Source organism: Lynx rufus, unplaced genomic scaffold (genome assembly GCF_022079265.1).
Source record: "Lynx rufus isolate CCGP_SWC_20201006 ecotype Redwood Valley unplaced genomic scaffold, mLynRuf1.p SCAF_16, whole genome shotgun sequence".
Lineage (NCBI taxonomy): Eukaryota > Metazoa > Chordata > Mammalia > Carnivora > Felidae > Lynx > Lynx rufus.
In genome coordinates this window covers 52253524-52267566 of record NW_025814830.1, presented here as the reverse complement: position 1 = coordinate 52267566, position 14043 = coordinate 52253524, and the positions used below count along the sequence as shown (strand labels likewise).

General features: G+C 41.8%; 1 protein-coding gene across 1 annotated transcript in view; it reads right to left on the bottom strand.

Annotated features, from left to right (window-relative positions):
- The window catches only part of CDH13 (cadherin 13), a 1019316-nt gene that overhangs the window by 816036 nt on the left and 189237 nt on the right, over positions 1-14043 (bottom strand). The window lies entirely within an intron of this gene.

The following is a 14043-nucleotide window of genomic DNA, read 5'->3' as shown; positions in this document are numbered from 1 at the left end:
ATCACCGGTTTCTTTTTACTTCTATTAATGGTGGCTACCAGAAAAAAAAATTTAATGTTAATTTATTTATTTTTAAGAGAGAGAGAGAGAGCAGGGAAGGGGCCGAGAGAGAGGGGGACAGAGAATCCCAGGCAAGGGCAGAGCCTGACTTGAGGCTCAAGCTGACGAAGTGTGAGATCGTGACCTGAACTGCAATCAAGGCTTTGACTGAGCCACCCGGGTGCCCCTGCTACCAGAAAATTTTAAAGTGTGCATGTGGCTCAGATTAGATTTCTATTGCACAGTGCTGCTCCAGAGAAGGAGTGTGTTAACTTTGTCTTAAAAGACCGGGTAATAAATATTTCAGGCTTTGTGGACCAAGAGTCAAAATTGAGGACACCGTGTAGGTAATTACATAAGCATTAAAATAACCCATTTAAAAATGTAAAAACTATTCTTAGCTTGCAATTGCGTACAAATGCGTGGCAGGCCCAGATTACAGTTTGCAGACCACTGCTCTAGACCACAGGGTGCTTCAAAAGATCTGATATTCAGCCCCATGGACCCAGTGGTCCACTTCTGCGAAGCCAACTGTGGGAGTGAACATATACTTGGTGAGCGACAGTGGTGAGCAAACCGAGGCTCAGGTCCCAGGTTGGTTCAGCAGCCAAGAGGTGAAGTGGGACTCAAACTCAGGTGACTCCAAAGTTCACATTGTTAATCGCCATGCGTCACTGATGCAAGGTGCCTTTTTCTTTTCTTTTCTGTTTCGTGGTGAGTCTGTCTTACGTCTGGATACTAACGTCAGACAGCCCTGACACCATGCTTGGCCCCAAACAAGTGCTCTTTGGATGGACTGGGAGCTCACGGTGGTTGTGAAATCTCCCTCTTGCCTCTCCTTTCACACCTTGACCAAGGATTAATTGTATCTCAGCCGTCTAGGGCAGCCCTCTGCTTTTCATACACCAGGCACTGCCTTTTAAATTCATTTGAAAGCTATATGCTGCCTTCCAGGTGGAGGGGACAAAAAAGACCCCCAAGGGTCCAGTAGCAGAAATTGCATTCAGCACATCAAGAGTTAATCCTCCGACACCAAGGGTTATTGGTATAGAAAATACAAAGCAGTCATATCCTGCCTTCTGAAAGCACATGAGCTGGCTAGCACTGAATTGAGAAAATTATTATTTATTAAAAATGAGATAGTCACAGGCCAGTGACTAATCCTGATTGGGTTCAGAGACAATTCCCCGCCCAGGGGCCAGTAATACATTTCTGGAGAAAGGTGTTTTATTAAACACAAAATGCCAGTAGCATTGTTACTCATCAGCCCTAGGCTTCAATGTAGGATCCTTTTGCATTATAATGGCATCGAATGTGAAAATATATAATGGCCTCAGGGTGGTCGGACCCCATTTTCTCTCCTGAGTAGCCCCTGTGTTGTCTGCTTGCTTGGAGCGGGGTTTCTGCAAGGCTTGGTGCTGGCTCAGGTGGCCCCTGAGAATTCTGTGGGCCTGGGGTAGATTGCAGATGGGTTCCATCAAGCGGCTTGCGTGGCTTTAGGCTCTTCCCTGGACACAGGGAAGGACCAAATGGAATCTGCTTCCATCCCCATTGATTATGAAAGCGGCCTAAGTCCCTCACATGGTTAATAGAAGGCCACTGTGTAACTGTTTTCTTATTTTTACTTTTCTGTGTTGGTAGTAGTTTGAAAGAATACTAGATTCGTATGTTTCACTGTGAATCTCGCACATAATTTATAAACCTAATTATAACTGTGAACAGTGACAGCAGACTTCACACAGCCTATAGATATATTTAGTAGACTGCATTTTGTGGTTTTTCATCTGGATTTTGTAACCATGTTGAGAGAGCAACAAGAAGCAGGAGGGAGGGGAGGAGGAAATGAAAACTTACACCTAAATACCCATTTGCTCTAAGACACTAAAAACTCTAAGAAAGACTGTGCATTAATTCGGGTTGAAAAGCAAGCCCTAGATATTACAAAACCTGTTTTCTAACTGGTTTCGTGTTCACAATTAATGGCTAATATTCTGCCATTTATAAGGAATTAAAATAAACAGCAGTTTAATGAGATTTCACTAGACCACTTGCAAGCACTCAATCAAATCTTATTTTCAATATGTGAAAAATGTCTCCTTGACTCTTAATGCATTCAGGGTCAACATTAACATCTTCATACATAAAAGATTCCATTCCGCTGTTAAAGAAGAGGTAATTATAAGATAAGGGTCACACAGAAGGTCTAGGGTTTGCGTAACTTCTATTCTAATTAATTTATCATATGTGGGATTTTGCTTTGGCTTCCAAGTGTTGATCTTTTATAGCTACCACGTTCCATGTGATAATGGCTTTTATTCCCTCAAAAGGTCATCCTTGATATAATTTCACCGTTAACAGAGAGAACCTAGGAGCATGGGCATTCCTGTATGTCATGGCATTGTGAAAAGTCATTCACTGAAGTTCTGGGTCATTTTTGCCCTGAGATGTTATTTAAAAACCAAGGGGCCAAGGCATTTGAACAAAAGGTGAGAAATTCAATTAATCATTGGAAGGTTGTCTTCGCAAGGCCAGCTCCACAGAAGCATACAGACCAACAGAAGTATGGTATATCTGACGCTGTGTGTCCTCTTTTCCCCTTTTATTTCATAAGTGACATGACTTGGATCTGATTGTTATTTTGTCTTGTATTTATTTTGTGTCTCATGTTTCTTAGGGCAGCGTGATCCGTAGCTGGAGTCCTCAGCCATTTCATCAATAGGAAACCTTTGTATTGTTGTTTGGGTTGGTTCCTTTTGACGCTTTTCATTCTTTGAAAACTTCTGGCCGTTCAAGCAAACTGCAGTTACTAAGTAACAATCGCCTCATTTCCCAGGGCCTCCCCACCCTGCCACGTTAAAAAAACAAATCAAAGACATACATAATTGTCAATTAGAAGCATCTGAGATAACCAAGCTGAGCTGAGAGAATTCTGACTCAAAGCAGAGAAACTTGATGGCGACCTAGCCCGGGATAAACATGCGATTTCAGTGGGTTTCTGAAAAGCTGACAATTTCCAAATCACAGCCACTGACTGCAATGATGTCCCTGGATTAGGGCTGCTCAAAGCCACCGTGCATGCAAATCACATGTTAAAATGCAGATTCTGATTCGGTGGGTCTGAGGAGGACCTGGGATTCTGCTTTTCTGACAAGCTCTCTGGTGATGCTGATGCCACAGGTGCATGGGCTTTGAGGAGCAAGAGAATATGCTAAGCAGGAGGTATATGGTGCTAAGACAAACAGGCACAGTCCCTGCACTAAGGGAGGGCCGAGCTAGAAGACACTGAACAGGTTAAGAGCACAAAGAAATACGGATTTATATACATGATGAGCGTTAGGGAAGAGGAGAGCACATACCCTCATCTTCTCAGGCTCCCACCCCCCACCTGTTTACCAGAAACTGCTGCTCAGCATTTGCTCCAGAACGTTCACTGTGCCAGGCAATGTGCCTGATACAAGCCACACTGCTCACTGCTCCTGGGGACTGCAAAGAATGTCAGCAGAGAAATGGAGGCTGACTTCTGTAATTAGCGCTCAGGATTCCACATGATGTGTGTCCTAACAGAGCCCAGCATGGAGTGACACAGAACTGGCCTTCAAATAAATACTTCTGAATGAGCAAATGACCAGAGGAGTCAACAATCAGGAAGGCCAATGTACCCTCCAGAGTGAGAATCCGAAAAGGTACAGCACAGTGGCTCTTCTTGGTGTACGTGCAGACAGAGTGGGGCATGGACCCCGGCCCTGCCCCACTCGGGCTCACAGAACCTTCCTTCTCTTCTTCTGGGGGTAACAAAACGGTAATAATAACATTTTGCTCATAGGATCGCTTTGGGGATTCAGTGAGATCATATCTATGAAATGCTCACTACAGGGCCTGGCTAGTGGTAAATATTCGATAAGGGATAAGGCTGGTTTCTTTTAACATCATCTTTATTGTTATTTTTCTAACAATTACTATGGAAGTGGCTTGCGATCCGGCCCTCAAAGGAGGTGAAGCATTTTGAGACGGGGTGATGATAAGAAGGGTTCTGCAGAGAAAACAAGTCTTTAAGAACCAGATTATTGCTTGCACATTCAATAAATACGCCACTGGTTATTTGTGCTTGCCAGGGAATTAGGTGAAGATTAATTAATATTTATAAAGTATTTTGATATCCATGTAATATCTAGTAAGCAATTAGTTCTGTAACACAAAGCCAAATCCTTTTACATACTAAACAATGTAAAACAAACCGAATACAGCTGTGTAAGAAGGAACAGAATTTCATTATCCCCTGTTGTAGGAAATATACAGCCAGTCGGATTTTTTTTCCCTCCTTTTAGTAATTTTCTTGCTGATTTTCTCTGGCTTCCTACTGCATTTTCCTGCCTTACCCCCTGCAGCCCCAAATCAAATTATTTCCTCTCAGGTAGCAGTCGAAGGAGAAGTGGGACGCAGGCAAATGCTGCACTTGGCCCCTCCTGCCTGGGAGGTGTTCTGAGCCTAAGAGTGTAAATGGTTTAACAGGGAGGCAGACAAGGCTCCCAAGTGCTTATTTCCATAGCCATCAGCCTCGTCAGGTAGCGTTAAAGGCTCTGTGTTTCCTTACACTAGATCTTCACAGAGAAGAACTTTTGGGGGAGAGGGGATAAAAAGGGAAGTCAAGGGGAAATCAACCACTGGTTGCTCGATGATAGTGGGCGGCTCTGTCTCAGGCTCGGCCCAGGCCACAGGGGCAACCTCTTGGTGGATCTGACTGGACTCTCGGAATCCTTCTAACCATTTTCCATCGACTACTCTTACTGAGGGACAATGTGTTACGACGTATCCGTAGATTTCTCGTCCCCATCTGTTTCTAAAATTTCCAACTCTGTGTTCACTGTGGAAGCTTCTGATCCACAAAACTTTATTTAAAGCCTAGATAGTTTGTGAAAGAGATACAAAAGGGGTTACCATGGAGGAAGCAGATGCCAGAAGTCCTGCTTCCTCCCTAACTCCTACTCGATCTTCCTACATGAGCTCCAATAATGGTTCTGGGAAGCTACTGAAAGTATTACCCAAGTGAAGGTCTTCCCAATCAAGTGAGCAGACTACCAGACCAAATTCATCCAGAAAACGTATCCTCTCTTGCCTCTCAACTGTTCTCTGTTGCCTGTGACCAGGAAGTTCCAGGGACTCAGGACTTTCAAACCTAAAAATGGGACAGTCTTGGGCAAACCTGGATATTGTCAATCTACTCTGATCCTACCTCCTAAGGTAGAGTATTCTATCTCCATCCAAGTGACAACTCTGATCATGAACAAACAGAAAGCTCTGGCCCCATGCCATACTCATACCTCACTTGCCCATCCCTACACCATAAATTCTCACAGCTATTTTCCCCTTACCCATTACTGTGCTGTCAAATAACCCAAAATCTGGCCCCGTCTCTTGATGTGAAAAGGGCAGCAGAGCTGAGGATCTTTGTAAAGCAGATTTTAGACTCAATCTTCTCCAGAAGTTCCAGTCTTACCTCAGTTTCCCTACAGTGGGCACTGCTTTGTGAAGCCAAAGACAAAAGGAGTTCAGACGTTGCCCAGAAGGAAGCTTGCCTAGCTCTGTCTACTGATTACCTCGATTCTATAGTGCACTTCTTTTTTAAAAATTTTTTAATGCTTATTTTTTATTTTGAGAGAGAGCAAGCCTGTGTGTTCTTGCACGTGGGGGTGAGCAGGACAGGGGCACAAAGAGAGGAAGAGACAGAATCCAAGCAGGCTCCGTGCTATCAGCACAGAGTCCAACGCAGGGCTCGATCCCACAAACCTGTGAGATCATGACCTACACCAAAGTCAAGAGTCAGTCACTTAACAGACTGAGCCACCCAGGGGCCCCTATATAGTGCATTTCTAAGAAGAGTGGGACCTACTTCTCCATGCTCCCTGACTTCCAGCATAGGACTTACATCACCACGTCAGGAAAGTCATCACGTGGCCCCTTCCCAACCATCTGCTAAGGCCCATTGCTCAGAACCCCTGGCTCCATCTCCCTCACACTGGGTTGCAGACCCTTGATGACCCTTTTAGATCCTTGGAGACTGCAGGTCTCTCTGGAGCCAGTAACCACAGCCCTCTTGTGGCTAAACAGTAAATTCTGATCCAAAACAGTAAAGATGAAGATAATCCTATCAGAAAGAAGTCAAAAGAGGATTAAGGCACTACCTGCTCGGAAAACTACAAACTTTCTCTGTCCCCTCCTAAAAGCCCAAAGAGCGTATTTTACTAAATTAACATTATTTTTTTTTTTTTAAGAAATTATCACCAGCAGAGCAAGGCTGAGGCTGTGTTGCCTGGATGAGATATGAGCCAAATGTGTCCACAGACAGAAATAACCCCTACTTTATCATCAGGCAGAGGGTAGGCAGAACATGCCAGGGGCTTGATGAATCATTCCAAACCCAGCCATGTGGCATTTTTCTGTAATTAGCTCAATTTCGCATTCTTAGTACCTTTCCCAAGTCCCCTGAGAGTCAACTACTGTCACTCTTATCATCTCCAGCTGTTGAAATTGAAACCCACCTCACTTTCCTGTGGTCAGTATTCACTAATGCCACATTTTAATCCCATTTAAACGTGGATGCTCAATCTGAAACGATCTAAGGTAACTGCCAAAGTGTCTCATCAGCAAATCCACTAAGTTACTTAAAAATCAAAAAAGCTTATGGAACAAATTGCCACATTCAGTAATTTACAGGCACTTTTCATTGTATGAAGCAATTTAAAATTACTGGAGCACTTCACTTTTTTTTTTTTTCTTTTTCATAAGTGCTTCAATCTGGAAGTTATTGGGATTCTATTCCTGAGACGAGAGAGGTAATTTAACTTTTCTGGAGGACTTTTTATACATATACATATAATAGAAGCACCTATTTTAAAAATGATTGGGGTTCTGATCACGTGCATTGAACAATTTAAAATTACTAAAATGTTTAAAATTTTATCAATGCTTTAAGTTTGGGATTGAATTTGAGATTGTATGCAGAAAATAAAAACCACACGACCATTTTATATCTTTGTCCCCATTCATTATTAAAATCAGAATTTCAACTTGAATGGTTTAAGCCTCCTGCCACATAGAAGACATTGCAGTCTTAAAATAAGTCTGACTTCATGCAAAAGCAACCCTCTGATTTCAGGTTTTCATTTGGTTCTAGTGTGCCTATTTATAGCAAAGTAATTCAGAATCAGAATCACCTCTCCCTTAGCAGACAATGCATCTTGAAAAATATTTGCTAAAATTGTTTAGATCTAGGAGAAATAGACCAAAGAGATTTTAGTTCTCACTATTCACTAAATTCAAAATTGGATCAAAAACACTTCTCAGTTAATGAGAAGTTTTTCTATCATTTTGTTTTCTGAAGCATCAAGGGAAAACAAAAATGAGTGGCTTTGTTCCTAGAAAGTGAGACATTATTTAAAAATGACACAACACAAAGTATGCTCCCGGTGTGTTCCTACTGAATTCTGGCTCTGAACACAAGGTCACAGAGGGTGGCTGAAAACCTGGTTGCCCCTTCACTGTTCTGGGAGCCTAAGGTGAGGCACACCTGTGCCATCTGACCATTTTCTGATATTTACTGGCTAAAATATAGATGAAAAGCCCTTTGGAAAGAAGAAAGTCCTTTATCCCTGTCAATTTTCTTCTTGCCATATTTTTACATTGAAAATTTCAAAGAAACACCAAAGTGGAGATCGTCATGTGATGGACCCCTCCGTATCTATCACTGGATCTCAACATCACACTCACTGTTACCCTTGGTTCAACTCAACACCCATCCACTTCCCCAGACTGTCTTAAAGAAAATTCCAGCTATCATACCAATCATCTGTAAATATTTATAATGTGGGTATAAAATATTGAACTTTCCCCCTAACACAAGCACCATACATTACATCACTTGAACAAAAATAACCAGAATCTCTAAAGGTCACCAAATATCCAGTCTGTGTTCATATTTTCCTAACTACCTTATAATTTTCACAGCTTATCTTGTTATCAGGATCCAAATTAGAACCAAGCATGATGATTAATTGCTACATTTCTTACTTGTTTTTTAAATAACAGAACTCCCTTTTATTTAGATTTCTATGTATGTGTATGTGTATATATAAATATATATATATGTATGTATATATACATATATATGTATGTGTGTGTGTGTCTGTGTGTGTATATATATATATATGTATATACACACAGACACACACACACATACATATATATATTTGTCATTGCAACTTTTTTATTGAATCATCTGAGTTGTTTCCACAGTAGAGTTTGGCTGATTGCAACACAGTGGTGTCACTGAACGTGTTCATCTGTCCACTGTGTTTTCCTATAAGTAGGTAGTTATATCCTAGAGGTGTCATCAAATGCAGGTTTGATTTTTTTGGCTCAAAACGACTTGATAGGAGGTTGTGTGGATTTCCTTCAGGAAATACAAATGTCTGTTGGTCTCTCTTTTTATGATGTTAGCAATCATTGATGGCCATTGCCTAGATCCATTAATTAAGGATTGCAAATCCATGGTATTCTACCATTTTTTTTATCATTTATTGACTGTAAAGAGAAACTCCTTTCATCAACTCTGCAATTATTTTGACCTGGAATTCTAAAAGGAAAAAAGACATGTGTTTGGTCCTTCCCCTTCATTTACTAGTTTCTAAAATAATGAGTTGGTTTCTATCATCTTTGAAAGGTAACCAGTAAGTAATTTTGTTTTCCTTAACACTATGAATTTGTGGATTTAAACGTAATTGGTGTGTTTCAATCCAATGAAATTATTAATCTTATTTTAATGCTCATATTATCTCATCTTTGGCCTGTCGATGTTGGTGTCCCCAAAGGACATGACCCAAATAACATCAAGTAACTTCCTTGTGTTTTGATATGACAAAATCTTACAGATTTATCTGGTACCATTCCTGCCCCAGACAGGAAATCAACCATTTTCCCAAAGAGGCTTGGTTGCATTTGCAGGGAAATGGTAATTGAAGACCATAATCTTTTTGCTAAGGAAGCTCAATATTATTGGGTTGGACACTGTGTCTAGGCCTTCTTTTTTTGTTTTGCTTTGCTTTGTTTTTTAAAGTTAAAAAAAATTTTTTTTTGAAAGAGCACAAGCTGGGGAGGGGCAGAGAGAGAGGGAGACAGAGGATTTGAAGCGGGCTCTGCACTGACAGCAGCAAGCCTGATGTGGGGCTTGAACTCACAAACTGTGAGATTATAACCTGAGCCAAAGTCGGACGCTCAACCGACTTAGCCATCCAGGTGCCCCTAGGCCTTCTTAATAGAGACAGAATATATGAATTTTTAAGATAAAACACATCATAAATTCATATTGGTAATGCTACTTCCAATTCTGGGCTATAACATTTTTCATTAACCTCATTGATCTTACATCTGTATCTTCTTAAAATTCTAATTCTCCTCAAAACTAACATAATTACTCATTTGCTTTATCTCCCAATACACACAACAATAGTAAGAGCAGTATCAATGCTACTTCCAACAACAGTCTTACCAAAAACAGTTAAGATTTTCCTTTTTCATTAAAAAAAAAAGCATTACTGTTAAAGTGTATCCCACTAATGAATGCAGTCAAATTACTGTATTTTAAATTCACTGGGGATAGTTCCTCTCAGGGGGTTATGCCATTACCTGAGTACACATTTAGGTTCAATTATTTCTCTGACTTTTGAATTTCATAATTGCCTTTTTATTTAGTTTCATTTTCTAATTTATGAAATACGGTTTATTCAAAAAAAGTCTATTTGTTCCTTGTATTTTTTGTTCCCTTGTACTTTTTCCCTAACTGTGCCAGATTATTTTTTTTCCAGAAATGGCCACAGCAATATTTTTAGTTGTACATGCTCTTCCAGACTTTACCACGTCCTCATTAGAAGGTGAAGTCTCCTCCCTCACCTCACTTGAACCGGGGTGGACCTTATAACTGTCTCCAAAAGCAGGACGTGAAAAAAAGGGACACTGTGTGACTTCTGAGACTACTCATAAAAGGGAATAGGATTTTACTGCCCTCACTCTTAGGAAAGGCACCTTCAAGGCCCTGAGTGAACATGGAAAAAGACCAGCTACCTGGAGGCCTGTGGGCTGGAGAGACCACAGACAGAAAGACAGATGCCTGGGCAGCCCTCACTATTCTGTCTCTCCCCCACCACCCCAGTTGTTTGAGTCTTCCCATTCCAGACCAGGACACAAGGGAGCAAGCTCTGGGGTGATCCAGATGATTCCAGCCTCAGCTACTCACTGCAAACTGCCTAGCTGAGCCTAGTCAACCCGATTGTGAGACATAATAATAAAACAGTGTTGATACTTAAAGCCACTAATTTTGTTAAACAGAAATAGATAACTGGAACAGTAGCTTTTTAAAAAATATATTATGGTTTAACCTACCTTAAGCAAATACAAGTAAATATGTAGATAAATATATACCCACCTTCCTCTAGAGATAGGCAGTCGCACACTACACACTTTTCTCCACCCTACTTTTGTCGCCTGAATGGTATATCTGGAGGTTATTCCAAAACAGTCTATACTCCTCATTCAGAGCTGTATAGCTCTCATTGGGCAGGCACCCCATTGCATATTTATAACTGGTACCCTTTTGATAGACATTGGGGGTGCTTCAAGTTTTGTTTGCTTGTTTGCAACTATTGCTGCAATGAATAACTCGGGTTCTCTTCTGATCGTTGGCAATGTCACCATATGATCAGGTGAGGCTAACGTACCCAGAAGGTCAAACCAGTTCATTCACGTAAAGCCCTTGGACCAGTGTCTGCTGCATGTAGATGCTCAATGCCCATTAGCTAGAGATATCACCAAGGGAGACCCCTTTGGTTCTACAAGTGGGAGCCAAGTCAGTGGGCAGCATGGTTCCCACATCAGTGGAGCTGGGAACTCCAGGACCACAAAGCACAGATGGTCGGAACGGAAGACAGACTCAGCAGAACCCTTGTTCTTCCCTGCTCCTGAAATAATTTCCTCCTACCTGGCTCCTTGCCTCTCTACACTCTACTCTTCATTCAGGATTTGGGGCAAGTATTTCTTCTTTAGGGAAGCCCTCCATGACCACCATAACCCCCAAGCAGGGTCAGAGCCCTCTGTTGGTCAAAGCTCCAGAATATTGTTCTCCTTTGTTCAAGGCACGTATTTATATTTGTAGTTCAGGTATCTAGGAATGGTATTACTTGGTGAGGGTCTTCCTTCTCTCCTAGACAGCAAGCTCCATGGCCGTCTGTGCTCATTGGTGTAAGTAAGCCCAGCACCCAATCCAATGCCTGGCCTGTCAAGTCTCTCGACAACAGTTACAGAAAAAAGACGTGCAGAGAGGACGGGCCTTCTCCACCACCCAGAAGCAGTCTGCCTGCAAGGCCACATGAGCTTATCCAAGGCCAAGTCCACAGAGGCTGCATAGGCCAACTCCAAGCCAGGGAAATTTAGTCATCTACCTTGTGTTGCCGCCTCATTATATAAATTTTTTAAATAGCCTTATGCCAACACCATAAAGGTAATTTCCTGTTGGAAAGGACACTTACTCATTTGCTTTAAACAGTCATTAATGTTCCAAATTTCCCTTCAGAATTTCATGTCAATGATCCTATGGGGAATTTGAAAGTAAAACCGGATAAATAATGATGTGGGGAAAATGTCAGATGAGGATGTGAATGCCTTACAGACTTTCAACTAATATTGTTGCTGTCAAAGTTCAAGGATTAAATAGTCATCAGTTTGCAACCTTCCACAGGAGCCCATTCCTCCCTGACATCAGCTGGGTCTTCAGCTTGCCAATAATGACTGTTTCTGCTATAACTGATAGCTTTATCTAACGAGGAGATAGTAATCTTAAAAGTCACAAGGCTTGCCTCTCCTCAGTAGAGGCAGCTCCCACTGACCCACTGGGAAGGACTCTGCAAGAGAAGGGACAGGCTTCTTTGTATGAATGAACGTAATCTCCCATAGGCTTGTGGCCAAACATTAATGCTCATGGTCCAATAAAACAGAGTATTTATATTCAGAGCCACACCCAGAAAATCTGGGGCACAAGTATAGTCCTTACCAAAGACTATCTTTTCAGACAAATCTCTCGGGTGGATAAAGTATGAGTCTCACATTTACTCACACATTTTTTGAAAGGGACCTTTTCTATCTTGTCTACCTCTATATCCTCAGTGCCCAGGACAAACCTATCACAAAGTAGATGATCAATAAATATTTGTGAAATGAATGAATGGATGGTTAACTTCCACATCGTGGGGTCCTAGGGATAACTGCAGCCCAGTTCCAGACAGGATGCCTGGGTTTACAACCTGCCTCCACCATGAACTAGTCATAAGACCTTGGAGAAATTATTTAACTTCTCTGTGCCTCAGTTTTGTTGTCTATAAATTGGGTATAAAATAGCTCCCACCTCACAGGGTTGTAAGGATTAAATGTACTAATATCCATGAAACATTTAGAATAATGCTTCATGTATTATGAGAGTGTGCAACACTCAAGCTCTAGTCACTTTTTTTGCTTTTAACAATTACAGACACGCACATGTAGTGAACACCCAGCATGGACCAGGTCCTGTGCTTGGGGCTTTACACATGCTATTAACTATTTCAAATCTGCTGTGTTATTGCTGTTAGCATGTTAATGAGGAGTGGTATAAACGAACCAATAGTATTTCCAACAATATCTCATTTAATCCTCCTCATGTTCCCACATGGCATATACAATTATCCCTGTTTTAAAGAATCAAGGACAGAAAGAAGTTGGTGCTGTATTCACATAAATGATACATACAGGGCAAAGTGAGGCTGCACCTGCAGCTCGTCCAACTGCCGTGTGCCCTCCTGTGACTCCCGCTGCTGCGTCTGTCGGACCTTCCACAGACCATTTTTAACGCTAAGTGTCTGTGTCTCTGCCTACTGGCCCCCGCTTCAGGGCTCTTACTATGCTCTATGATCACTACTGCCATGGCACCTGTCACCTTCTAAAATACCATGTGATTTACTTCTCATTTGCATTATTTGCCTCTCCTGCTAGAATCTCAGCTACAAGCACAGGGATCTTGGTCTTTTTTTTTTTTTTTTTTTTCAGTGATGTGCTCCAAGTGCCTAAAATGTGCTTAGCATGTCAAGGGCACTCAATAACTACCGAGGAAGAAAAGAAGAAGGGAAGAGAGAAGGAAGGAGAATACAAAACTCCTCCCCTACCCCTTCAGTGCTATCTGGTCCCTGCTCAGAGGCATCTCCTCCCGGATGACTCTGCCACCATTAATGCACATGTCCTAGTTTCCCCTGTCTCCCCGGTCACCATCTTTCCACAGTGTGGCTACAGACAGGGAAATGGAAAAGGCCGCCGAGGAGTTAGGGCAGCCTCATCCCCAGACAGGAACAACCCTGACACGGAGGAAGGAGGGACAGTGGAAAGGAGGCAGCGTGAGGCTCTTTGCAGAATGAAAGAGAGAAGACTTCATGAGATCTTAGTGCACTGCTCGTCACAAACTAATTCCAAAATATGTTGATTTAGGAACCAGCATTTGAGACTCGACTCTGTATCATTATCCCCGGCTGGTGGCTATACAGGCTCAATGCCGCTTTTCTGGAAAACTACCTAAAGTCTACCTTCATGCTTAGCAGGATAAAATATGTTATCCGATTAACTTAGATCAATTAATTGATTGTTTTTGTAATTACCGGATTACTCATCTAGCAATCAGAAGATTACTTTGAGGCAATAAAAACACCCTAAACAATGAAACCTATGCAGCCTGTGTGTAGAATGTACTTTTATTCCCTCCCTCTCATAAAACTCAATCTTGTATTTCTTAGTTTTGAGTAAATATTAGAAGCAATGACACATGGCAATGGTTTTGCTGAAAGAATGTCCTCACGGTCCCCGGGAGCACCTCCTGGCAAAGCAGCTGTTTGTGATTATACCCCCTCAAAAAGGGCTCAGAGGGGAGTGGGTTCCATTCTG